The following is a 27,961-nucleotide window of genomic DNA, read 5'->3' as shown; positions in this document are numbered from 1 at the left end:
TATGAATGCCACTTCTTGCTAAATTTACATTTCCATGTGATGCTTTTATCCGAGGCGACTCACAATAGGTAAATGAACAGCAGTAGACAGTATCTCATTTACTTAGACACTGTACTTAAGGACAATGTTGAGGTACTTGAGACTAATCCTGCAACTTTATACTGACAAATAAACCCATGAGATGAAAAACCGGACTTGACCAAACAAATCACGGAGCTCTCAGCAGAGGACAGCCGGGGACGCTCCCGCCGATATCAGAGATGTCCCTGCTATGTGTGGGAGGTAAGAGAGGACATTTAAGGGCTATGTTTGATGTCTTTTAAGTATCACCTGCTGGTGTTTAGCTGCTGTCCTGTGCCTTCTTAAATCGTTTGTTTACGTCCCTCACTTCCGTTTCGCTTCTCATTTGCTAGCTGAACAGCTGATCAGAGTGGTTTCTTGGCCCGATAGCTTGTGTCCGACAAATGGCCGATTCAACATGTTGAATCGGCCATGTGTCGACCGTGAAAGGCCAAATAAGGCGTGTCACGGCCGAGGGTTCGGGACACACCAAATTCACTTTGGGCGACAGGGCACGCTTCGTCGCCAGACAACCGAAGACGGCCGATATCGGCCTGGTGTGTCTGGGCCTATAAAACTACAGTAACTCTGGATTAAACACATCCAATATTTGGAATCCCTTATACATAGTTAGGAAATGTTAATCTAATGCAGTAATGACAAGTTCAACTCCACTAAAATACTTGCTATAAATAGTAGCTGCTGAAACAGAGTCAAAGATTACTGTGACGGGAATAAATGGATGAAAAGTACATTTGGGAGAGAGATGGGAGAGAAACAAGCAAGACAGTGAAATAGGAAAAAGAGATTATGGAGACGTGCTGACACCAAGCACGTCTCCATTGCATTCAGCTGTTCACATCTTTAAATGATTTTGTGTACTGCTCAGGAAGGGCTTTACATTAGACCACACACTTAGAAGGGTCCTGGCCAGTATGATGGCATACAATCTGAATCATTTCACAGATAATTTGGTTGTCACAGCCAGCCAATAGTAATAACAACATTAGAGAGGGAATAAGAAAGGAGGAGAGGAGCGGAGCCAATCACCCAAGGCCAATCGCTGTGTCTAAGCCAGAGCGGTGTTTGTGGAAAAGAAGACCTTTTTATTCACTGGCTGAAAAAAAGGGGATTCTTTTTTTTATATTTCCACTTTTAAACCACTTCCTTTTTCCCCTTCTTTGGCGTGACGCTCTAAAAGTGAAGCGTTTAGCAGGGCTGCAGGATGAAATGCGTTTTTACATAGGCGTTGGTGGCAGTGAGGTACGCTGCTGTAATCGCAATAATACACTTAGTTTGCAAACGTGCATTCTATCGGCTTTCATCCCCTCCGAAATAACCAATCCGAGGTGTGCGTGTCCCCTATACATTATTCAGATGCTCCGAGCCACCCACATCTGTTCATTTCTCCGGACGACACACTCTCTCCTCTGATAAACAATAATTACTCTGCTGCCAAGAACACACACACTCTCCCGCTGAGAGCTCTGGCACCCATGTCAACCTCCAACAATGGATTCCCATGGGACGCAGTGTGTTAGAAGCTCTGTTTGTACACAAATCATAATCACATGTGCGGCTGCACTCAAAGTCACAGATGCACGCAACTCTGCACACAGACACATCATTATGACAAATATGGCTGCATACATTCAAGACACCTGTACGTGCATTCTATCAAAAGATGTCATGATGGCTCATAAACGGCTCCTTGTGACTGCAGGATGGATACACAGAAACATTTAGCATGGGTGGGCGCTAGCATGATTATGATTATGTGTTGACTTTCTGTGTGTCCTGTTTGTATGTGCATTGGAGACAAAAGGGATAAGAGTATGTATTTGCATTATTCCTCTGTCCTCGTGTGTGTGGATGAGTGTCTGTTTCTGTGTGTGGAAGAGAGAAGGAGGTGAAGAGAGAAGGAGGCAGTCTTCTCTGTAGTGTCAGCCTTTGATCACTGTGTGTGTGTGTGTGTGTGTGTGTGTGTGTGTGTGTGTGTGTGTGTGTGTGTGTGTGTGTGTGTGTGTGTGTGTGTGTGTGTGTGTGTGTGTGTGTGTGTGTGTGTGTGTGTGTGTGTGTGTGTGTGTGTGTGTGTGTGTGTGTGTGTGTGTGTGTGTGTGTGTGTGTGTGTGTGTGTGTGTTAGAGCCAACCTCTGGTGTCTTGGAGGCAGATGAAACACTGTGCCTCTATCCGGGACTCACAGAACACCCACTATCCTCCTCTCCTTTCTCGCTCCCGCTCCCTTTACCCCCCCTCTAACCACCATTCCTTATCACAGCCATTTTAAAGGCTATTCATGTCGAGCCGCGCTTTCATCTTGCATTGCGCCCCTTTAACCAGCTCCTCTGTTTTTTTCCTTTCCCGAGCCTTTTATCAGATTATTGAGGAAGAGGAGGACGGGTGAAGTGGCCCGCTGTTGTACACTGACTCACAGTCAGATGGACGCTGCGTGAAGGTGCAGGAAAGACGGCAGCTTGACTGTAACAAGATAACGTTCGGATGTAGGGTGTCTTCCAACACTGTGTAACCTAGATCAGCCTTTCAAGCCCCACCAGCACTATTTTTATAAGAATGCTAACAAGAAATTGTCTCAAAGTGTATTTTCCTTAGTACATTTTTGGACTCACTCCTATTTTCTGTGCAAGAAACTCCGCTGACATACAGTAGAAACATTGCTTTGTGTTGCATTAATTAGCTTAATTAAGGACCTCATGAGCATAATTGGTTATGTTTAATATATCATGGTGATTACAGTAGGGCATTAGGCGGCTTATTCGCTCGTGTTTGTGCCCGCTTTAATTAATGCACTCTAACACAGCGGCTTGTTTGTGGTGTATTTAAAGGGCAGCACAAAATGCGGTTACTGCCTGTGCTTCGATCCCCCTTTTTTTTCGGATCATCTGAGGTTATTATTATCGATTATATTGTATAGTTTTGGTTATATTTCAAGGATGAAGAGAGAAATGATCAAGTGATATTGTAACTTCAGTAAGTTAGCCTTTACTATGAGTATGGATATTACACATACACTTTTATTTACAGTACAAATATGCATGTGTAAAAGGGTGATAAGGCAGACTTGGTTCAATAAAGTATTATTCATAATTTCCCTTATTATTATTATTATGCCAGAATTGTATGAATCAGCCGTTGTGAATTTTATTGTTTTGCATTATAGTTTTGAAGCAAATGCACTTCCTAATATTTCTATAATATTCAGAGAAAGTGAAAATGCACCTTATTCATATCCGTAGGAGTAGGCTCATGTTCAAATAAGCGTAGTTAAGTGAGGAATGCTTGTGACTTTATATTGAGTCTAATTAGAAATGTTGATAAAGGATCTTGATAACACTAATTAGCCACCCAGAGCAGACAACACACTGCGTGCTTGTCTCCTAGCATCTGGTCTGAGTGTTTAACCTCTACTGTACAGGCCTAATGGATGACCTTTCCAGTTCACCTGCCTTTAATAAAGCTCTAATTAAGAGAGCCATGAGGACCTGAGCGGCTACCAGTTAATGGGTGCTTAAATAAAAAAGATTTAGGTGTTTGGTGGAAGATACTCAGAGGTACTCACTAGAGGTAAATGTCAGCAAACAGAAGAGGTTAGTTGTTATTGCAGTAATCTGATAAATGAATGATAGTCTAGAGGGAAACGTTGAGGAATATTTAGTACTTTTTCATTTCAACAAGGAACATTTTGCAAAAAGGATTCCATGTTAAAAACACACAACTATAATTGTTGCATTTAAGAAAATAATGAGACTCAGAATACCTTTATTCTTCCCACAGAGGGGTAATTCACATTGGTACAGCTAAGAACCAAAGATAGCTTAGTATTAAGAAGCATGCATACAAATATTAAAGATACAACTATAAATTACACAATTTACAAAATACACATCCAGAACCAGTAAGAGTTTTGTCATTGGCGGCCAGCAAGGCCTTCTCTGCCTAAACTCTATCCGGATTACTGACTAACCTTTTAATATATATTTTCACTGACATGTATTAAATTATTTCCAATAGAATAGAATAGTATATTCTCTTCATTTCATAGCATTTTCTCTGTGTTGCGCTCGGTTGCGCTGCGTCCAGTAATGGTTGTTAATGTTGGTGTTGGGGCTTCTTTTATCTAATCATATTTGAGTCAGAATGTGTTGCTGGGTCAAATGAATCTGCCGGAGACATTCAGAATCAGCAGTGCGTGCGCTTGTACTTTAAAAAAGTGGCAATGAAACTGTTGCACTGACCAATCAGATTTTGAGTTGGCGACACCGGGGCCATCTAGCAGGCCTATGATAACGTCAGCCTTTTCACGGTTCACTTTTCATTAGCAAACACTAGCGTGTGTTGCGGTAGCTACCGGTAACGAACGGCTGGCACACAGCATCTGTAGCCTCCTTAGCTACCTGCAAAAGGTACAAATATTTGTGTTTAGATTTTTTTTCAGCCCACAATTGCTGACAGCGGAAGAAAAATTGATTTGGTTGAAGCTAGAAAGCATGTTGTAGCCGGGGAAAGGGTTTGTCCGCCCACCACTAGCTACGAGCGGTACCATTGGCTCACAGCCTCGGAGGAGTACTGGAAACTGTATAGAGTGCCGGAGTCCCTCCCTTTCCGGTGGACCTCCATGGGACCTTATTTCCCGTTTGAATTGTGCCACGAATTACACATATGATGTTTGTCAATTTAAAAGATAATTTTGCAAGTCAAAAAAAAAAAAGTGTCGTAAAACTGTGAAGTAACACTTTTTTTTGGTGAAACCGCTCAATGACCTACATCTCCCATCTCGCACCACACACCAAGACGGCCGTCACGTTGGCACATTTCACTTCTTTCTTTCAGAATGAGGCGAAAAGTATTAAAAGAGGTGAAAATCACTACAAGTGTGGGCATGTTGAGAGCTGTACATACACACAAGTGGAGTTAGTCGGTTCCCCAGCATGCGGGACCGTGATTCTGGGATTTGTAGTCTTTCTAGTTGCGTATTTTTCGTAGTCTTATATTTCAACAGTTTTACGACAAACTGTGACTTTTTTGACATGGAAATTATATTTTAAGATTGATAAACATCATATGTGTAATTTGTGGCACAATTCAAACGGGATCGAGAGATACGTTTTCTCTCTCCATTGACTTCAATACATACTTTTTCCGAAATAAGGTCCCATGGAGGTCCCCGGAAGGGGAGGGACTTCGCCTCTCTATTGCTGGAAATGCCTGATATTGTCAACTAATGGACTTGGTGTTTGGAGCCTTATAAGTTTGCAAACTTGAGTCTAACCAAGGCAGCGGCGAGACACAAAAGCACTGCTGGAAACTTACAAGCAGCGGTGCTTTTGGAAACTTTTGGGGGAGCCTCAATGGCGTTAGAACAGGACTTCAATCAATCAATCGTACAAATAATCAAACTTATTGGTGAGTAAAGGCTCTAGTGACTTTTCTTTACATGTTTTTATATGTTCTTGTCATTTTATTAAGTAAATATTGGAGCTTCTGCTAGAGTTGATGTGTGTGGTGTGGCTGCAGTGAAAGGAGACTTGTTGCATTGTGTTATTTGGGTTTCTTGCTTTGTAATGGCGGTCATTCTCGCTACATAGATACCTGTCGGCTGTCAGTGATGCAAAGCCCTGTTATACTGCGTGTCTGTACAATATTAATGGTTTCTATAGCCGTGAAGTCATAATGATGGTCTTAAGAGGTGGATTAATTCAGGTGGGACACTACTGAAGGCCTAGGTGTGAAATGCACTGCCCGCTACTGAGTTTAAAAAAATATAAAACTCGAAAGGATCAGGAAAATATTTAACAAATAAAAAACGTGATAATATTTCTTTATGTACAAACGTTTGACAGTAGCTGTAGTACAAGTCCTTATAACATTAGAAAATGTAAAGTATATGTGTCCTATTGAACATGGACATATTGAATCTCTCAATGATACTGTACTGTATTCAGGCATACTTTATTTTTTTTAACTCAAACCTTTAAACACATTATTTTAAGCAACTGAGTTAAAACAGGGGCAAATAATACATTTATTGGGGACTATTTTCAGTTGCGGATTAATACACATTTCTGTCCTCTAGAGAGAATTTCTATGTATGTATTTGGGATTGAATCAAATCAAATTAAAGTGTCCATGTTCATATTAATGAATGAAAATATTACTCAATGTTTTGGAATGTGTTTAAATCACACAAATAGAATGCTACAAGTCTTATCCTTTACCAGGGAATTTAAACATTAAACCGTTTATTCTTAAATTATCATCCACGTTTAAAGGGGACCTATCATGCAAAATGTACTTTTTGATGTCTTTTATACATAAATATGTGTCCCCGGTGTGTCGGGGAACTCACGCACCGTCAGAAAATAAAACCCTCTCTCTTTTCCTCCGTACCCAAATCTCTAAAAACGGGGCTACAACGGAACTGATCCAGATTTGTGTCCGATATGACGTAATATCGGAAATAATCCATGATATGGCGTTTCATCACGGCAGTATTTAGTTTAGACGGTAGCTGCCGGGTCCCGCATGAGCTCCGCCCCCTCCTTTTTTTTTTATTATAAAGCTTTATACCCAAAATCAGCACTTTTGAAACAGGAAGTGACATAGAGGGATATGAGGCATGGCTAGAATGGGTGATCTGTTTGGTATTTTGAGCAAAACACTTCATAGACATGTTTTTTATATATTTGTATATATCTGAGACCTATTGCCTAAAAATAGCATGATAGGTGCACTTTAAAGGATATCACATCATATTTTGGCTTCCAAGACATTTTTCCTTGAAGGCATTTTAAAATGTCACAGTAGGAAAATGAATGACGTCTGATTTTCATTTAGCTCCTCCTGTTTTCCTGGTGCTGTGCATGCTGCTCACTTTCACACTGTACCATGGCATGCTGGGAAACTTAAGTAACATCTGTGCTTTCTCTCCTGTGACAAGTCAGAAAGTCTGCTGCCTAAAAAAAGCCAAAGGAAAATCATTTAACTTAAAAAGAGTTATGTTTTCTCATGCCAAAAATGGTTGGTTAAGAAAAGTTGTTTTACTCCCAAAAAAAGAAGAAAGACATTGCACAATCCTGATTCCAAGCATGATGTGTCATCACTTGTAATCCAGTTATGGGTGTGGTTCAGATTGGGGTCACCTATATTTCTGGGGCTGCTGTACTGTAAGTGGCTTTGTGTCCCTGTTCAATGCCATTAGAGTAAATGTCATTAAGAGAGGAGCTGAGATAGCAAGTTCGTCTCTCGCTCACTTCGCTTTCTCTGTCTGTTGCTCCTGGTGTTGGTGAATGACGATGTCGCGCACACGCTCAAACATATATGCAAATCCCTCACAGTCAGAAGATGATCTACAGGCCAAAGTAGGGAACATTTGCCAGACAGGTACTAAATGTCCTGATACTAACGTCCTCTTGTCTCTCTCTTTATCCTCCTCCCATCCCTTTTCCCTCTTGAATATCCTCTCTCAGGCTTCCTCAGTACCGGCGATCAGTCTGCTAAGGGGAACTACGGCCTGCTGGACCAGATTCAGGCCCTGCGCTGGCTCAACGAGAACATCGGCCACTTCGGAGGAGACCCAGAGAGGATCACCATCTTCGGCTCCGGAGCTGGGGCGTCCTGCGTCAACCTCCTCATCCTCTCGCACCACTCGGAAGGTAATTAGAGACTCACTGTGTTTGTGTCTCACCATTTGTTTTAATAGAAAAACTACCATGCAGCATCTTCCCACTGGTCACAGGATTCCTGGATTTAAAATAAATGGTGATGTTAATAGTCTCGGCCCAACCCTGAAAATGACCGTTTTTGACAAACGGATTGTGGTTGGTTGCATGAATTCCACCTGATCCATTAATGTTAAAGCTGAGATCATTCCTCGCTAATCCCCGCACATCCACAATGCATATTTGCTGGAAAAAGATGGCAATGCACACCTTCATGTCCCAGTCGACCTTGAAAACTCTAAACAAAAAATGTGTGATCCTGTATCTGTCGCTGGAATGACTCGCTCTGTATTTAAACATAATTGTTCCTTTATACAGCCTGTGGCTATTTCATGACCCGTGTAAATGTAATCATAGCAGCAAGGTCCTGTCCCATGTGGTCAGATGGAGACTCTGCTAGCAGCATCTAGCGCAGAAATCGTTAAGTCCTGTGATGTTCGCTTGACACCTCTGTCCTCGGAGGAAAACACTGCACATCCTTTGAACTGAAGAATTTGAGCAGTCATGTGTCTAATGAGCGAGTCCAGGTTTGATTCAGTTTGTGTCGTACATGTCTGCGGAGGATGAATCCCCAACATTTCCCCACATTACCTGAGTATGCGAGCGCTCCTGGCTCTGTTAACGGTCCACCGCTCTGCAGCAGAGAGGCTCTACCTCGGTCGGAAAAAACCTACATCCGTCTGACCTCGTGCTCCCCATTACCAACAGCACACCCCGAGGGCTAAGTGTTAACATTGCACCACCAAAAGAGAGACGCCTACGGACCGATCCACTTTGATCTGAATTGAGATCAGTGTGGCTGCCGACCCGCAGCCAAACGGTCACGCACTCGGCGCCTTTGATCATGCCGTTCTTGAAGCTGCCCTCCTCAAATCGTAACTCGACACTGCTCAAGGACTCTCTCTCAATATCGCTCTCCTCTATTCATTCACAAACCGCGTAGGACAGACACAGGGAAGAAACGGTGGATAGAGAGATTCAAGAGAGCGTGTTCACAAAACCTCACATCTGTTTCGATCCTCTCTGTGTTTGTGTGTATCTAAGTGTGTTTGTTTGTGTCTGAAGCACCAAGCAGACGCCTCTAACTTTGACTCATTCTGTCTGTGTAAATCTGCTGTAATAACAAATGTGTGTTGTCAAAGCTCCAGTGAGCATCTGTGCTGCTGTGTCACTGTGTCCATTTATCCCAGCCTCTATAATTACACTGATGTCTGCCTACCCTTCATATTAACCCAGCACACCCAACCTTTCTCCACTCATCGGCAGGTGACCCAATTAGCCGTTAGCAACCTCCCATAACCCCAATTATTTGATATTGATATCATAACAGGGGCCATGCATAGTGTGTGGAAAGTTTTAACTTATTTCTGTGATGTCTATAATACAATATAAACATACTTATACTGCATTATATTATGCGTTTTACTTTCAAGTTATAAGCACTTGTAAATATCTATACCTCAGGATAGCTAATGGATAAGCCATTATAAAAAGATGATGTTTTATGGGAATTATTATATGCTTTAATTCCTGCAAAAACAAATGTCATGGACTGACTAGCAATTGAAGTCATTCAAATGTTCAATGTTTCATTATAAAGCATTTTGTATATGTATGAGCAACCCAGTCTCATGGCATTTCGTGTTATAGTCACGAAATTAATTTAATCTAGTGATTCGTGTTCACCAACACGATTTTTGCATTTGTTTCGTGTCACACAGAACTATTTTAAAAGCAATGTATTTCTATTGGTAGTATGTTTCGTGCCTGCACCACGTCTTTTTGTCCGGTCGGGTCTTGGAATACCAGAAGCTGTGTGGTTCATAAAACATTTTCTTATACTACTCAATATCTTACCCTAAGCCTAACCCTTTTATTTTAAGTTGTATAATGTCGGAGTTTTTTTGCCGTCCGCGAGGAAAAGAAATGTGGCTCAGAGCCTCAGAATACTGACATCTGTATTTTTTGTCATCTTTTTTTCCTTCTAATTTTTTATTATTTGGTGCAGGCACGAAACATACTACCAATAGAAATACATTGCTTCTAAAATCGTTCTGTGTCAGAATACTGAAATCTGTATTTTTTTTTATCTGTTTTTCCTTCTAATTTGTTATTATTTACATTGCTTTTAAAATCGTTCTGTGTGACACGAAAAAAATGGCGAAATCGTGTTGGTGAACACGAATCAATAGATTAATTTCGTGACTATAACACCAAATGCCGTGAGACTGTGTTGGTATGAGTGCTTATAACTTTGTAAACAGTGCTATAAGCAGTAAATAATTTCAAGTGTGTTTCTAATGCATTCGAGAAAATATCACATTCTTTCCTTAAGTTTCTGTGTTTAGGAATCAAAATATGGAAAGAGCAAATATTAAAAAATGAACTCCAGTATCGAGAATTAGCATTAACATTAGCATGACTGCTAACCATGCCTTTTTGAGGTTATTAGCATCTCTAGAAAGCAACATTTAAACCACCTTGTACATGATATTTTGTAACTCGAAATGACATATGAAGTCAAATCATATCTCAGAAGCATACTATATTATGCCACTCTTGTCTTTGCATAACGTATGAAGCCTGAGTCAGGATGGTTAGTCGACAGTAGCTTAACATAAAGGCAGAGAAGAAAGGTAAACAGCTAGCTTGGCTTTACACTAAAATACACATCTCTAGCTTAGTTAGCTCCCAGCTCCAGGTCTGTTCCAAGACCTGTAGTCTTCTCCTATTGGCCGGCGTCGACGGGGGCGTGTCCAATGCAAATCCTGTCGGTTTCTGCTGCTAAATTACATCACTCTGATGTCTGTGGTCATCTAAACATTCCCTAATAAACCTCATTCCAGCGTCAATAAATGAGTGTTAAACTCAGGGTGTTTAGTGTACAACATCACGTTATTTCACCTTCAATTCACGGTTTGAAAACGTAGCATTTCGCCACAAGCTAATGCTAACCGGAAATGACGAAATTCACCAGCGGAAAAACCGGAAGTCACATGTCAATCTTCGGTTTTCAGAATAAAACAGATTTAAATGAAATAGTGTATTTCATTCAAATTACGCCACATCAACATTGATTTTAATTTCTAACAATCCCTCCTTTCACACCTTTTAAGGTGTGAACACAATACTGGAATCAATGAGTTCTTCATAAGACTGCTTTTAAACTGACTGTATGTTTTAGACTAAATTATGCCATAAAACATTGATTTTAATTTCTAACAATCCTTCCTTTCACACCTTTTAAGGTGTGAACACAATACTGAAATCAATGAGTTCTTCATCTGAACTTTGCATAGTACATAACTCATATAAAAAAACATACTATCAAAATGGAATGGTTCAAATAACAGTCATCAAAAATACAAAAAATACTTCGGTTGGTCTTCAACATAAGTTTTCCTTTGTGCTTAAACTTCTAGTTTTAACATTCAATATCACTTTTCAAAATAGCAGCAATTAGCTTGGTTTTTAACAATCCCTCCTTTCATACCCTTTAAGGTATGAACATAATACTGAAATCAATGAGTTCTTCATCTGAACTTTGCATAGTACATAACTCATAAAGGGTAGAAAATACAAATAGTAACAATACATATTCATCATAAATGCGAAGTTTTTCATTTGTGCATAACTTCTAGCTTAAACCTTTAATATCACTTCGTAAAATAGCAGCAATTAGCTTGGTATGGAAAACGTCGAACTCCCTCCTTTCACATCATAAATATCATCTTCATACTGTATCTGGTGTAAAGGCACTTGTTCTTTCACAAAATATAAGGATAAAACTATCTGAAAATATTACTCTTTATTTAAACAATCCTATCCCCTTCAGTGTTGCACACTCCCTTTTTCAACTAATGTCTAGCGCTATTCTATCGGTCTGTTTTTATGTGACTGTTTGTGTCATCCTTTTACTGTGTCTCTGGTGTGATTTAGGAATCTCTGCTGGTTATATCAGATATAGTTCTCCCCATCCACATTCTTGTTGGTTGTGGGACAGAGGAATAATAATTCAGAACCTGCTGATATCTGAATCTTAATACTCGGCATATGTTACAAACAAAATAAAACATCTTCATGGTGAACTAAATAACATATTTCAATAGCTCGAAATGTCTGATGAGCATCTGTGTTGTTCCTAAATAAAATCCTTGTAATCTTTTTCAAATCTAAATATAACAATGAACTATTCCTGTTTGTGGTAAAGACACACACTAACGTTATGTAATACAATTTCATTATGGATTTAAAAACAACTGAAGTCATAATGCTGTCAGAGTGTGGTTTCCTGAGTGTATCTGTCCTATAAAAGGTACGTCATTCTCTGCTTGGCTCGTGTGCAGAAATCCCATCAGTTGCACCTGGCAATACTGCTTCTACCTGTCTATTATCAAGCTGAAAAATGAATACAGAATTCCAACATACTGTCATCAAATGTCTTTCTATTATAAATTCAATGTATATCCCCATAATGACCTAAACAATAAAGTCCATGGCTTTTACTTCTATTTCTTTACCAGGCTAGTTACAAGATGTTCTAAATTCAATTCTGTGTCATTACATTACTATGTTTTAGCTTAACTGTAATATGTTCTTTCTATATTTCAAACCTCAGTTACTCTAATGTCTGTTAAAATATTACAAAATTGTTTCATTATCACAGGTCAACTTCTTCTGTATTCTATTCTGGAATTACATCTCTCACAGTAGCCCCTTGGCCACTGCATCTGTGTTACCTGTTCAAAATGCAATCAATACTTAGAAACATGTCAACATTCATCAAACAGTATCTTATCCCCAGATATGGAGCAGGTTCATTCTAAAACTATCATTCAATGCTCAGTTTGAACATCTAGGTTGGGGCGGAAGGTTTCTTTCAATCCCTAAAAGAAAAATTTAAATTGTGAATTTGACAGCCATGTTGACATTATACATTATCCACTCTCCCCCCTTTTTACACATGAACTCATGTGTAATAAAATCCTGAAATGGGGAGGGGAGGAGAGGAAACTTTCAGTTACATTTTGGTTAGGGACATAGCAATTTTACATCCATTATTATTATCTTTCCACAGTAAACACCTCAGTGAAAATAAATGTTTCTCTTCATCTTTCAGTCCTAAAAGAAACAGAATCTTCAGATTATAGTTTGAGTTTTTCATTTGCAAAACGCCAACTCCTGTGGGAGTAAAATATCATCAAGTAGATTAGAAACGGGTCCCATGTGCGGTTTCCCATTTTTGTGGAATTATAGGAAACCTCTCGTTTCCCTTGGAGCTCCAAAATAATATGTTAGTCCAAAAACATGCTTGGTTAGTTATTGTTTTAGAATCATGCAGTTACACTGATCACATGCCGGCATTCATTCACACTCATACCGTCTGGTTGTCAAGTCAAGTGTGGTCAGGTACACCCCAGAGTCAGTCATTGACAGTGCTTTTGTCACACTGTCAGTCAGGGTCAAAGGTCATTTGGTCTCGGTCTTTTGGCCATGTCGTGCTCTGCAGAGTCTTTACAGAGGTAATTCAGCATAGGCGGGTACCCTCTATCTACAAAAATGTGTCATATGCGGAGCGCCATTCCTTATTCATTCACGATTTCAACTATGATTTTCAAGATGGTTCTAACTTTTCATTGGGACTTCTGCCTCCCACCTTTCTTGAAATTTGGTACAAAATTCACTTCCTTATAGTACTACTACTGCAGTTTATTTACACCTAATTAGTATTAAAATGTACTTATTACTTTTGGTGAACATTAAGTTTATATTATCTAAATTCCTTGTCTATGACTTGGAAATAGTTTGAGTGTAAAAATGTGTTTTTTCTCTGGTGGTGCCTTTCCTAAAGATGTTCAATTACTTATTGTGTTGTACCAGTTTTTCAAAAATCAGTTCTAACTGCCGTGCCGTTTCTGGAAATGTGGCGGTACGGCTACACAATTTGCAAGAAAGTGCCAACATGTTCCTTTGTTAACTCTGATCCGGAGTGCATCTGCAGTGCGTTCTACAACTTCCCATGGTCCACTCCATACAGGTTGCAATGAGTTAATCTTGTGGATTTTTACTTTCACCCAATCACCTGATCCAACAGAAATATTCATCATGGACCTGGCATATGCTTCCGCCTCAATTTTCCTAATATCTAACACTGGTTCTCCTCTGTATTGTGAGGGGCTACATTGTGGTGGATATTGCTGAGTGGGGCAATCTCTGGCCAAATGTCTACAATCACCACATATGAAGCAGCCATCATCCCTTCTCCCTCTTGATCGTTGCTTTCCTCTCCATTGTCCCTTTTGTTGTATGGGAGGGTATACCCGTGCTTGCGGCTGTACTTGGGTAAGAGGATATGCAGGTGTTTGCTGTTGAAAATACTGTGGTGCTTGTGGCTGTACTTGGGTAGGAAGATACACAGGTGTTTGCTGTTGAAGATACTGTGGTGCTTGTGGCTGTACTTGGGTAGGAAGATACACAGGTGTTTGCTGTTGAAGATACTGTGGTGCTTGTGGCTGTACTTGGGTAGGAAGATACACAGGTGCTTGCTGTTGCTGGAGTTGTGTGGGACATTCATTGGACCAATGTGACGTCTGACCACATGTGTAGCAGCCACCATTTTGGAGACTTCTTCCTCCGCTTTGTTGGTTCTGCATTTGATTCTCTGGTTCTTCCTGAGTTTGAACTGTTGGAGGTGTTCGCCCTGCCTTCTCTGCTAGTATGGCCATCTGCTTTGTCGATTTCTTGTTTTTATGAGCTTCGGCATCTCTCTCAGCTACTTGCATCTTCAAAAGTCTTTTTGCTAGTTTTCTTGTATCTTCATCATCTCCTCCTTTAATTCCTGATGTTTAGTGTCATGGTGAATGAGATGTAGTCTCCATTCTTCTGGGGGTTTCACTTCTAGTCCCACCACGTCTCTTAGGCGTTCCTGGACTGATTTAGGAAGGGCGTTAATGACCGCATTCTTCCACAACATTATGACAGCCGGAGAAGCGTCATGTCGTTCTCCAGTGCAGTCCTCCCACAGTCCTTCACATCTCTTCAGGAAAGCATGCATGTGTTCCCCCGGTTCTTTTCTCAGGCTGTTGAGGGCTTGTAAACTGCGTGTTGTTGGGTAGATGCTACGAATAGCAGCCCAATACCTCGACCTGATTTGGTTGAACGAAATGTCATCTGGAGAGTTGGTGCATTTGGCCTTGGAATCTACTGCTCTTGCCTCTAGTCTTCCTTCTATCCGTCCAAGCAGTGCCCTTATGTCTCCCAGGCACAGGTGGTCTTGGACAGTATATTTCTCCAGATCATTCACCCACTTCTGTCCTCCTTGGGTGAGTGGCGGTAGCTTTGCCACTAACGACTCCATGTCCCTGTGTGTCCATGGTTGGTAGTCAAATCCTCCTCTTCCAGCCGCTATCAATGGCATGGAGGTGTGAACACGGGTCTTGGTTCTTACAGGTTTGGGGCATGTGTCAGGGTGCTGTTGCTCGATTTCGTCACTACTACTGTTCTCTGGGGAAGATACAATACTGCTTCGTTGGTGTAACTGTTCTTGGTATGGGGAGTGTCTACTGGTTACAAACTGTGTACTGCCGTCGTCATCTTCATCTTCATCTCCTTTGGAATAGTCTTTGTCAGGAGAGTAATTTCTTCTGCGTTTTGTTTGAGATTCTCCCCATTTTTTAGTTATTTGTTGTTTTCTTTCTTCCTTAATTTCTTGGAATCTTTCATCTGCAGAATGTGTTGGTTCAGGAGAGCAACCAGTTCGGTAATTTTTCTCTTCTTGCTCTTTTTCCCATATTTTCCTTTCTTCTTGTTCTTGTCTTTGTCTTTCTTCCATTCTTTTGATGAGTTCTGCTTCCATTCTTCTGTTGAACTCTTCCTCTCTGATGTGTTCTGCTTCCATTCTTCTTTTGAACTCTTCCTCTCTGATGTGTTCTGCTTCCATTCTTCTTTTGAACTCTTCCTCTCTGATGAGTTCTGCTTCCATCAGCCGGTTGACCCTGGATAGGATTCTTACCTCAAACGCCAATTCTTTCACATTTGGGGCTTGAATTGATGCTTGGTGAGAAGGGTTGTTCTCTGATATGTCGGGAGGAGGCACTTCGGTCAGGCTTGGATACTGCTTTGGAGTTTGGATAACTGGAGCCTCTTCTGTTATTTCTGCTGTGTCTTCATTTACTGGCAGATCTGCTGCTTCTACCAAATGTAAGCTTGTTGTCAATCCCTGGCTGGCATATTTTAGATGGAGTATCAGACTTGTAACTCTAGCTTTTCTTTCTTCAGCTTTGTTCATAGCACTTTTTCCAGGTCCATACCACGAGGGTCGTCCAGCTTTGATCCATGCCTCTTGCTGTTGTAGGTATTCTCCATTCTCATATTCAACTACTGTTTTTCTATGGGCTTTCGTTGGTCCAGGTTTATCATCTGCTGGAATCAATCCTCTCGTTTGCCACTGCTCGAACAGTTTCTCTATTCTGTTCCATGTCTTCTGTCTATCTTTTGGCGCTGTCATAGCATCTGACCTGATGTTTACCCTCTCCTTAATATCTGCAGTTGAGCCTGGCATTGAGAATGCTCTTAACTTAGTGTCATATTTCTTAAGTAGTTGGATATAGTTATTAAATGTATCAAAGATGAATCACTAATCTACTGAATAGTACCTTCTGTCCTGATAAAAAATATCCTATGTCATCCGAACTTAACTTCAATATCTGGGATTCTTTTTAAGTTTTTTTTTTTAAGTTTTTTTTTTTTTTAATAAAAAATTAATAAAGTAAATTAGAAATTATGGAAATTTTAAAATCAGAAATTTAAAAAATAAAAAATGTACAGTGTATGGTTTTGACCTTTAAAATATGAAAATTCAAATAAACTGTGTACAGTGTATTCTGAAGTTTATGAAATTATGCAAATGTCATAACTACAATACTTCAATTCAGAGAAACCACATGTAATCTTTATCTGTGTGTGGTGAAGAATGTATTGACTGTAACACTTATGTCCGCTAGGGGAGCTGTTTTATTTTTAACTCCTTTCAAATGTATCAACTAATACTTCCAGTTCATAAACCTACTTCCGGTTTATTTACCCAAATAAAGTTCAAATTACTTTCTTTGAAAAGCATGAAAAACAAAAACAACTTAATCTACTCTCAATGTTCATCTACACCATCCCTGTGTATCCACCATCCCAATAGTTACCAGTTGTATCACCTAGTAATGCCAACTGGCTAGCTAACTAGCTTAGCATTAACCTCATGTGACTGGGGGAAGGGGAGGGGAACAATGGGAACATTTGATGCAATTGAAAACCACACTGCTTGAAACACTCCAATACAAACTTCATTTATCTTAGCTCTAAATTCTATAGATGCTGACCTTAAAAACTGATCTTATACCAATCTTGTACACAATCTTTCCGGCTTAGAACATCACACAAAAATATACTTTTCGGCTTAAGAACTCCACACAATATACTTTATTAAACGAGACTACGCCGGTTTAACACATCAAACATATAAACTAACATGAACGGACCCAGTCCAGTGCTAAACAGAGCATGGCTCGTACCTCCCAGAGATCTTAACACTATTTGGAGCCAGTCCAATGTAAACCAGATAACCTCTAGTGCCTTCCCAAAGGTCTGGTCTGTTCTTAACATACAGTACAGACACAAGTGTTGAATACCTTTCATTTAACTCTAGAAAAGTAAATGAAGTTTATTGATGATGTAGTATTTCTCAGATGGCCTATGTGCACTGGCTATTGTTAGTTATTCTTGAACCCCGAGAGCAGGAGAGACTGAAAAGAGTCAAGGCAAGCTTATACAAGTTAACAGCATTTAATTACACAAAAGATGCGGTGGTTTACAAAAGGAATGTGCTCGTTGGTGGTTTGCTCCTCCCAGCTGTTTTTGTCCCGTCCGTCCGGGTCAGCTGCGGGCAAGGAGAGAGAGCGAGATCCTCCTTGGGTCTCCCGGGTAAGACCTGTAGTCTTCTCCTATTGGCCGGCGTCGACGGGGGCGTGTCCAATGCAAATCCTGTCGGTTTCTGCTGCTAAATTACATCACTCTGATGTCTGTGGTCATCTAAACATTCCCTAATAAACCTCATTCCAGCGTCAATAAATGAGTGTTAAACTCAGGGTGTTTTAGTGTACAACATCACGTTATTTCACCTTCAATTCACGGTTTGAAAACGTAGCATTTCGCCACAAGCTAATGCTAACCGGAAATGACGAAATTCACCAGCGGAAAAACCGGAAGTCACATGTGAATCTTCGGTTTTCAGAATAAAACAGATTTAAATGAAATAGTGTATTTCATTCAAATTACGCCACATCAACATTGATTTTAATTTCTAACACTATCTTGCTTGCTTGCTTATTTTCAGATAGCAACCAGCCATTGACACTCATTGTAGCTCAATTATATGTTTTCAGGGACCCCCCCCCCCCTTTTAGCAGCAGACAGACCCTAACGGTTGGGAAAGCCTGTATTAACCCCTTGTCTCCTGTTGCTGACAACCAACCCCCCTCACCCCGCCACCAGTCCATTCTCATGCCTCCGCTTTTGTCATCAACCCATCGTCATCATCCGCATCTAACACCGGCCCTCTAGACGCCGCCTGTCTGTCATTCTCCCCCCCTCTCCCCCGCCAGGGACACCAGGTAAGGAGTCTGTCATCCCCACCCTTTAGGGACACCAATCATGTCACCTACACGCCGTCACAAATCAAAAACGACAGCAGGCACGCACAGGATGGATGGCAGGAGGGAAGTGGTAGACAGGACGGAGAGAGGGGTTATAAGTGATGCTGATATGATAAAGGGGGGAGACATCACCCAAAGTATCCTGTATTTAAGGAAAGAGGTGGAGACAGGTGGAACAGCCATCTCCAGCTGGTCCGTCAACTACCAGCCCCTCAAGTACACAAAGATCCTGGCCCGGAAGGTGGGCTGCACGTACACAGAGACGGCCGACCTGGTCGACTGCCTGAGGCGCAAGAACTTCCGGGAGCTGGTGGACCAGGACATCCAGCCAGCCCGCTACCACATCGCCTTTGGCCCCGTGGTGGACGGAGACGTGGTGCCCGACGACCCTGAGATCCTCATGCAGCAGGTGAGGGTCTACCATGCAAAGATAACATGGAGAACTTGTTGAAAGAGGTGTGACCTTTCCACAGAGTTAGGGTCTGGCTGTGACATTTAGCAGCTGGTGTGACCTCGCATCCTAAAACGCTGAAACACACTGCCTCGGTGGTAGATTCTATACCCATGGCTCACCACTTATTTGTGCTTGTTATCCCATACATACAAATCATTGTGTACTTGCAAATCCTTTCTTCACAGGTCGTGTGATCCGTTCAATCCACGACTGATTTTCTTTTTCAGCTTAAATGGAGTAATGTTAGGAGGTAAAACCATCCAGTATTACACAAGGACACAGGAAAGATAAGGAATAGTCCAAAAGATACAAATAAAACGTTCTGATTTCATATTTAGTTATTTGTCATTCTTGTTTTGCTATTCTTAATTGCTTTTACTTGTAAGCTCTATAAGTTCTTAATACTCACAATTAACGTCAGTTTGTTTACATTTCTCACATAAGGGTAAAAAAATGAGACGGACTGAGGGAAAGTATTATAAAGAAATGCAGTCCTAATACAAAAAGTGATTTGTTCCAATATACTATTATGATTATTATCATATAATGGATATGGTATAATTGGATAAATGTAATATAAATGTATCTAAACTGGATTTATTTTAATGGTTTCTTACTTTTATTATGATAAATACTTTATTGCTTTCACGATAGACCAAAATGACATCATCTTAACATGCAACAATAACTCAAACCTGAAACATATGTTCTTAAGAAAGAAAGAAAGAAAAAATTGCATTATTTTGGGAAAATTACATTAAAAGCTCATTATGTAAGACTGCTACTGCCCCTATTTTAAGTGATACTCCTTCACCTTGTCCCTGTTTTTTACTGAGCTTGTATTTATTGTCCCACAACAAAAGCTATACATCAACACTATTGGCATAGATATCACATACAAGTAGGAAAAAAGCTGATTTGACTTTACAAATGCACAAAACAAAGTCGTGTTTAGCAGCCTTCATAATTGTACTGAATTCAGCCCTCAACATGTTCTTCCCCTCTTGCACCACCAGGGGGAGTTCCTCAACTATGACATCCTGATAGGAGTGAACCAAGGCGAGGGGCTGAAGTTTGTGGACGACAGTGAGGACAACGACGGCATCACAGCTGCTGCTTTCGACTACACCATCTCCAACTTCGTGGACAACCTCTACGGCTACCCTGAAGGTAGGGACTGTCGACATTGTACTCCATCCAAGCTGTAATGTACTCTCTCTGAGTGTACCACCTCTAAGATGACACCCCCATGTAATGAAACCTTCCTGGGGTCCACACACACACAACTCAAATGAAAGGATAAATTGCCAAAATAAAAATAACTTAAAGTTCTAAAAGTATCAGTTACAGAATAAATGATTAGCACAAAAGTGACCTAAACAATTTAATAAATACTGTACTATTCCCTGGTAGATGAGTGTGTTACACACTATGACAAAAGGGGTTCATATTCTGTTATTCATCATTACAATATAGGCTTTCTAAAAAAATAAAAATACAAAAACATCGTCACAACTCCCATTGGAATCAAATGTTTTTAAACACAATATGTGGGCAAAGAATGAGGAAAAGAGATACAATGTGAGCCCGGCAAAGAGCACCAACCAAGACAGGCATGCTAAAGAGATTGCCTATCATCGAGATGATCTTTCACCGTGGTGGGTCTGTGCTTTGGCCTTTGAGGCCCCGGCTCCACGAGGACAAATACGGGTTGAATCCGTATATTTCTCATGCGTATAGCCCTCTAAGCTCGACGACGCCGTAAGGGAAACGTAGAAACAGACCCCGCAAACGACAACGGGTCCAAAGGTGGATAGATCTGGGAACGGAGCGCTCTGGGGGGTCCAACGGGGCCGTGGAGTCGCCTATACGGTCATTCGTTTTCATAGCCCCGCCTCTCCCCACCAGATTCAGATTCAGATTATTTATCTTTATCTCGATATGAACATAAACGCGAGTGAAGTCTAATCTGACAGGACGGAGACACGCAGCTCCTCCGGCTGTGAAGCAGCAGGAGCAAAACACACACTTCAAATCAGATCACCACCCTTAGCTATTTTAATTACCTCTCAAACTACCTAAACTAGTTATAAATATGTTTATTTTTACTGTCGGGTTTACTTACTGGATCAGCTGCTGCATGAGGAAGCATGAAGATTTAAACTTTAACACACATTGACTGGCGAAAAACTCTGCACGGTTCCCTCCGCCCCCACCGCGGAGAAAAAACAGAAGTACAGCCATGACAACCATTCTTCTTCGCTGCTTTTGTGGAGGAAGTTGCTGCTTTTGTGGAGGAAGTTACAGCGCCACGTACAGGTTCGGCATATGTACTGCAGCTTTTCCAGCGTTTGGATGTAAACGGAGCCGTCTCGTGGAGCTTGACACAATCCGGTGTATATTGCGTGGGGACGGAAGGTTTTTTGCGGTTGCATTTGCGTTACTCCGATGCGTTTTGCCGTATTTGTTCTCGTGGAGCCGGGGCCTAAGACTCCGTGGGCACTAATGCCGTCTCTCATCATCCCCCAGGCAGCTCCCAATCACAGTGCTGTTGTTCTCCACAGATCAGCCTGCAAAGCCCTCACAGCGGGCCACAGTCAAAATACAGACGCATTTTGATAATGCAGTCACGCTTCCTCTCAAGTGCCTGTCACTCATTCTTCTCTACGAGAGGCGTATTTACGCTTTTGCCCTTTGTGTCACTATTTGACTCAGTTTTATCTATCACACATGCATACAAACACTCTTTACCTGTCATTCCAGTTCTTTGTACTTCTATGAAAATATTCTATCCATGTCAACACTTTTCTCTCAACTTATCACAATTTTCTCTTTTCCCCCCTTCCCCTTGTTTTTCCTGTCCCTTTCCCTTCCCACATCTTATCCTCCAGGCAAAGACATCCTGAGGGAGACTATCAAATTCATGTACACAGACTGGGCAGACAGAGACAATGGCGATATGCGAAGGAAGACCCTCTTAGCGCTGTTCACAGACCACCAGTGGGTGGCGCCGGCAGTGGCCACCGCCAAACTCCACGCCGAGTTTCAGTCTCCGGTTTACTTTTACACATTTTACCACCACTGCCAGACGGAGACGCGCCCCGAATGGGCCGATGCCGCACATGGAGATGAGATACCGTACGTATTTGGCGTGCCCATGATCGGTGCTACGGATCTGTTCCCATGCAACTTCTCGAAGAACGACGTGATGCTGAGTGCCGTGGTCATGACTTACTGGACCAACTTCGCCAAGACTGGGTAGGTCTTTCTGATGATTTTGATTTCATAACGGTATATTAAAATGTCTCTTTTTGCGTTGTAGTGCAAATGCAGGATAGACTAGCTAGGGGTAGGGCCTCTTCAGTTGTAGAGTAGTGTCTTTCTTTCTTTCTGTTTACTAACCAGATGTCAGTAGAGTTTCTAAAAGCTAAGGCCTAGGCTCCACGGGGACGAAAACGGGTTGAATCCGCATATTTCTCATGCGTATAGCCCTTTAAGCTCGACGACGCCGTAACGGAAACGTAGAAACAGACCCCGCAAACGACAACGGGTCCAAAGGTGGATAGATCTGGGAACGGAGCGCTCTGGGGGGTCCAACGGGGCCGTGGGGTCGCCTATACGGTCATCCGTTTCATAGCCCCGCCTCTCCCCGCCTCTCCCCACCTCTCCCCACCTCTTCCCACCTCTCCGCGTACCCCGCATCATTGCTGATGTGTTTCGTTAACAACAACAATAGCTATTTTAATTACCTCTCAAACTACCTAAACTAGTTATAAATATGTTTATTTTTACTGTCGAGTCATCATTACTGGATCAGCTGCTGCATAAGACAGACACTGACGCTGTGAGAAGAGAGGAAAAAGAGACAGGCTCTGTGTATTTTATTATCATATATCATTATATCGTCGTTATTCATTTGTTTTAAAGCTCAATAAATAACAAAGAAGACTTTTGACCGGCACTTTTATAATTTTGTCCGGAAGATTTAAACTTTAACACACGTTGACCGGCGAAAAACTCTGCCCGGTTCCCTCGGCCCCCACCGCGGAGAATAAACAGAAGTGCAGCCATGACAACCATTCTTCTTCACTGCTTTTGTGGAGGAAGTTGCTGCTTTTGTGGAGGAAGTTACAGCGCCACGTACAGGCTCGGCATATGTACTGCAGCTTTTCCAGCGGTTGGATGAAAACGGAGCCGTCTCGTGGAGCTTGACACAATCCGGTGTATATTGCGTGTGGCCGGAAGGTTTTTTGCGGTTGCGTTTGCGTTACTCCGATGCGTTTTGCCGTATGCGTTCCCATGGAGCTGGGGCCTAAGTGTCCTGAGTCTGAAAGGTTTTTTCAGATGTCAACACAATTATTACATACTTTGAACCAGATTGATTAAAATATTGACGATATGTCCCCTCTCTCCTCCACTAGGGACCCCAACCTGCCAGTCCCTCAGGACACCAAGTTCATTCACACAAAGCCCAACCGCTTTGAAGAGGTAATCTGGACCAAGTTCAACTCCAAGGACAAGCAGTACCTCCACATTGGCTTAAAACCTCGTGTTAGGGACAACTACAGGGCCAACAAGGTGGCTTTCTGGCTGGAGTTAGTCCCCCATCTCCACAGTCTACATGAGGAGCTCTTCCCCACAACCACCCGCTCTCCGTCGGGTCCTGGCTCAGGCAGCCAGAGACCCTGGCCAAGAACACCGGGCCCTCGCACCACGCGTCACCCCTACCCTACCTTCCCCTCTGATCCGGAGCCTTATGGTTCGGAGCGTCCACGGCAGGAGCTTTTCCCCGGAGACACCCGGGACTATTCGACTGAGCTGAGTGTGACAGTCGCTGTGGGGGCGTCACTGCTCTTCCTCAACATCCTGGCCTTTGCCGCACTTTACTACAAGCGTGACAAGCGGCACGAGATGCGACGACACCGGCTGTCTCCCCAACGGGGCGGGCCAGCCAATGATCTGGCTCACAGCCAGGAGGAGGAGATCATGTCGCTGCAGATGAAGCACTCGGAGCACGACCCTCACCACGACATGGAGCCTCTCCGGCCCCACGACATCCTACGACCCGCCTGCCCGCCCGACTACACGCTGGCGCTGCGCCGTGCCCCCGACGACGTGCCGCTGATGACGCCTAACACCATCACCATGATCCCCAGTACCATCACTGGCATGCAGCCTCTTCATGCCTTCAACACGTTCCCCTCCACCGGCCACAACAACACCCTGCCCCATCCCCACTCCACCACCAGGGTATAGTAGGGACTAAGGACCAGAGATACTGGCTCGAGAAGGGAGGCCTCTGGATTTGGGCCTTTGTTCTGTTCTCTTATACTCTCTCTCCAAAAACAACTCCACCTCCTCCATCATGCTGTCAAACTTAGCAGCTCCACTGGTGGCGTGTGGAGAAGCAACTGAACTGCATGGCAGCAGATGATCAGTTAAGGGGTGACTCAGATCTCTCAAAGATACTTTCTTCAAAGGTCTGCTCTTTCTAGACTGAAGCCCCCTGACATTTGTCAGAAGGACGAATGCTTTTTTCGACCCATGCAGTTTCCATCATCTTCTTCTTTTCGCTCCCTGGTGTGTTATGTGCATATATTGTTCTCTTTTCTACATCTGTGTCTCCTTCCCTGCTTTGTTCCTCTCATTCGACATGTGGTTCTCTCCCTCTCCCTAGCGCTCCTTTGCTCTAAGGACTCACAAGCAGCTGAGCTGTAGGAGTGGGCATAGAGTACATACAGTAATCACATAGCTATGAAAACATTGATATCTGATACTTTCATTACTACCAGCATTCTTTGTGCCAAGTATGTACTACTGTGTTTGCATCGAGGGAGAAAAAAACTAAAGAAGATTCTCCAGTATTCCTATTTACTGTCAATGAACAGATGCTGTGTGTTCTCATGACAAAGTGCCAAACTGGCCCTTGATTGTGTTTTATTCTTTCTCACATCTTCTGTTCTCTTTTTTTTTTCAAGCATTTGTTTAATTGTTGTTTTTTGTGGAAAGATCTTTTTGCTGAAAATATAGATATAGAGAAATGATATTATATATAGTTATATATAAATGTGTACAAAGGAGAAAGTATATAAATGGGTTTTCTCAGTGGGGATCTATGCATGAATTATTTTTAAAGAGGATGACGGGGGCGGGGGGGCGGGGAGGACACTGTATCTGTCAATGCACGTTTCCCAAATCTAATCAAATCATATCGGTCCACTCTGGATATCTTGTTTTATCTCACAGATCAAAAGCAACACAGAAGATCCTGTAGTATCCCTTCACGTCCAAACATTTATTATTAAAAAAAAAAGAGTAATCGCCACAAATCTCATGAGCTGTTGAACAACTCTTCCAATCATGTTCTCCTATATGACGTTAGTTAGAGGGGTTTTCTCCCACAATGTGTGAAACCACGCTAACCATCCTACAGGAGCTACTTGTTCTTCCCATCTGTATGAAGACGATCGTTTTTTAGGGTACCAAATCTGTCGTTGTAGCTTGCCTGTACAGAATTATTTTTGTATTTCAGTAAGGGTGAGAAACAAAACAGAAACAGGCAGCCTTTGCTCTTTAGCGTACACCGTCCTCCTGTCTGCACCCCTATTTCCAGCACATGCATATTCTGTTTCATTTGTGCCTGTTGTCAGAACTGTTTAACATGGGCGTCAGTGGGCCCTAATTAAACAGCAATGACATAGAGAGGCAGACAGGCAGGATCCCCCCTGTGGTAAAAAAACGTAGAGCTCCGTCCTGCTGCGTACGCCAACATCCCGCTCCATATCTACAGCACTTACTCCCCTCCCACTGATTTCTTGCACCCATATTGCGGTGATCGCCCGCGACCGACTCCCTGCCGTGACCGCAAAACTCAGAAACACCTGACTTCACTGTGTCAGCTGCGTTCCACACAATTTCTGACCTCAGTTCAGCTCTCACATTCAAGGGTTAATTCACTAAGCGTGTGACTTTTTTTGTGTTGTAAATTAAACTTTAAGCACACTGAGGGTAACCGTGGCCTGCATCGCAGAGCTGCAAGATGAAAAAGGGGTTTGGATCTCCTAAACAGGGTAAAAGCAACACAGTGGACAGCTGCTGTCTCTGATTCTGCTCCTTTCTTTGGAGTAAGAGTGTGCAGGCCAACAGCGATTCCCCTCACCTCCTCCAATTCTCTGCTGGATCTCAAAAATGGGTCATCTCTGGTTAGTACAGTACGTTAATGAACTGTTGTTTGAGCCCACAGGAACACATGGTAGCCTACGTCTAGTATGGGAGAAGTCACTGGTGCTGTCTTTGCTTGTGCCCTAGCTTTAGCCTGTTTGTTTGTTTTCTATTTTATTACTGCCTACCAGGGTAGCGGGGAGGGCTGGAGAGGAGGAGATATACCTGGCTGCTCCTGTCAGAGATTTTGTAAGCCCGCTGAAAAGGAATTGTGCACAATGTAAAACACAAAACAACTGACTTGGGTGTGCTGCCCGTGGATAAATGCTGTGGAACAGATGATGGACAGCGAGGGGAAAGGTGCACGCTGCGGAAAATAAACTTCGGGAGGAAATAGGAAAAAGACTTAGCAGCCTTAAATGTAGAAATCACAGGAGGATGAACTAATCATTAGCAAATAAAGACATTCAAAGGCATGACCATCTTTCTACCCACAATGTTTGACAGGAGGATACCCTGCTCATCGTCCCATGGAGGGACTGATGGGTGTAATCAGACCCATATGAACCCTTTTCTACTCACTGCTGCAGATAATGAGGCAGTGAGTGGTTGTGAGGTTAACCTCACCACAACACAGCTACAATGACACCATCAGAGGTGAAAACAGCAACAAGGTCTTCAGTTTGTCTGTTTTCCCCTGTCTATTTTATAAGCTAACACTGGAGGGCAGCGTTGAGGCGGCTTCACTGCAGTCAACCCACTCTGAGGAAACTGGATGTGTGAAGAAAAACGCCAAAACTGGACAGCAGGACAGACAGACACACAACATCTGGAAGAAGATCAAAACTGTACATTTTTATGTGTAAGAATCAAACAGACAAAATATTTGTAAATATTAAGTTTCTTGTTTGTTTTTTCTTTTTTTCTTTTTGAGTGAATGAATGAAATGCTTACTTTGTGACAACAAAAAGACAACAGGTGCAGTTTGCAAAAAAAAGGGCCACCAGCTTGAGGTTTCACATCGACTGCTTGCCGACATCCCTTTCATGCCATTCAAAAATGACCTTTCCCTTTACTTTGTGTCATGTCGCCCATTATCACGTGGGTATCCTGTAGCATCCTGATTCATTAGCCACTGTAGCAGAAATTCATCTCCACTGCAGCCCACACACGACAGAGGGCCCCAGACTCTGTAGTTAGTTTGAATATTACAATTTAAAAATATATATAGTTTAAGTCTTGTTTATCTGAGGTTGTAGTAGAGGGGGTCAATTACTCTGCATTTTGTTCTTCTCTTTTTGGTTTAAGCTTTAGCAAACTATTATTTAGGCATATGATCCAACTATTGTCCTGATGAATGTGTGAGGGATTTAACTTCAAAGTATTTATGGAGGCTAAGAGCACTGATAAAAGCAAACTAACCTAGGAGCTGGCGTTTGAACAATGGTCAAGACACTAAACACAAAGACAGTTCAATGTTAGCTCACTTCACATGTAGCAGTGTTAACCTGTGGCCCCTAAACACGTGGGCCCACATGAGGGCTTTGATACCAAGATGCCTCACAGAGTAATGAGATCACACAGCTGGGCTGACCTTTTCCCTACACTCACTGTGTTGCATTGTGATCATGGAGGTTGTGTGGACCATTTGATGTAGCAGTGAACAGTTTCATCTTCATAACCGTGAAGAAAGGGAGGACATTTTAAGTAAATCTCAAAAAGGCCAGTGCACTTAGAGAGGTTGAATGTGTGTGTTTAGCGGTGGATCAGACTGGATGTATGTGGACACACCTAGACTCAACAAACTGCAGTCAGCCAAGCAAACCAAAATGACTTCATATGGCCC

At 42.2% G+C, this 27,961-nt stretch overlaps 1 protein-coding gene and 1 pseudogene across 5 annotated transcripts in view; one reads left to right on the top strand and one right to left on the bottom strand.

Moving 5' to 3' along the window:
• LOC117487670 overlaps positions 1-25,076 on the top strand; it is a 259,379-nt pseudogene extending 234,303 nt beyond the window's left edge.
• The window catches only part of LOC117487666 (interferon-induced very large GTPase 1-like), a 339,011-nt gene that overhangs the window by 225,812 nt on the left and 85,238 nt on the right, over positions 1-27,961 (bottom strand). The window lies entirely within an intron of this gene.

The sequence above is a fragment of the Trematomus bernacchii genome, unplaced genomic scaffold (assembly GCF_902827165.1).
Source record: "Trematomus bernacchii unplaced genomic scaffold, fTreBer1.1, whole genome shotgun sequence".
Lineage (NCBI taxonomy): Eukaryota > Metazoa > Chordata > Actinopteri > Perciformes > Nototheniidae > Trematomus > Trematomus bernacchii.
Note: the sequence above shows the minus strand (reverse complement) of the source record. Positions and strands in the feature narration are given on the sequence as shown.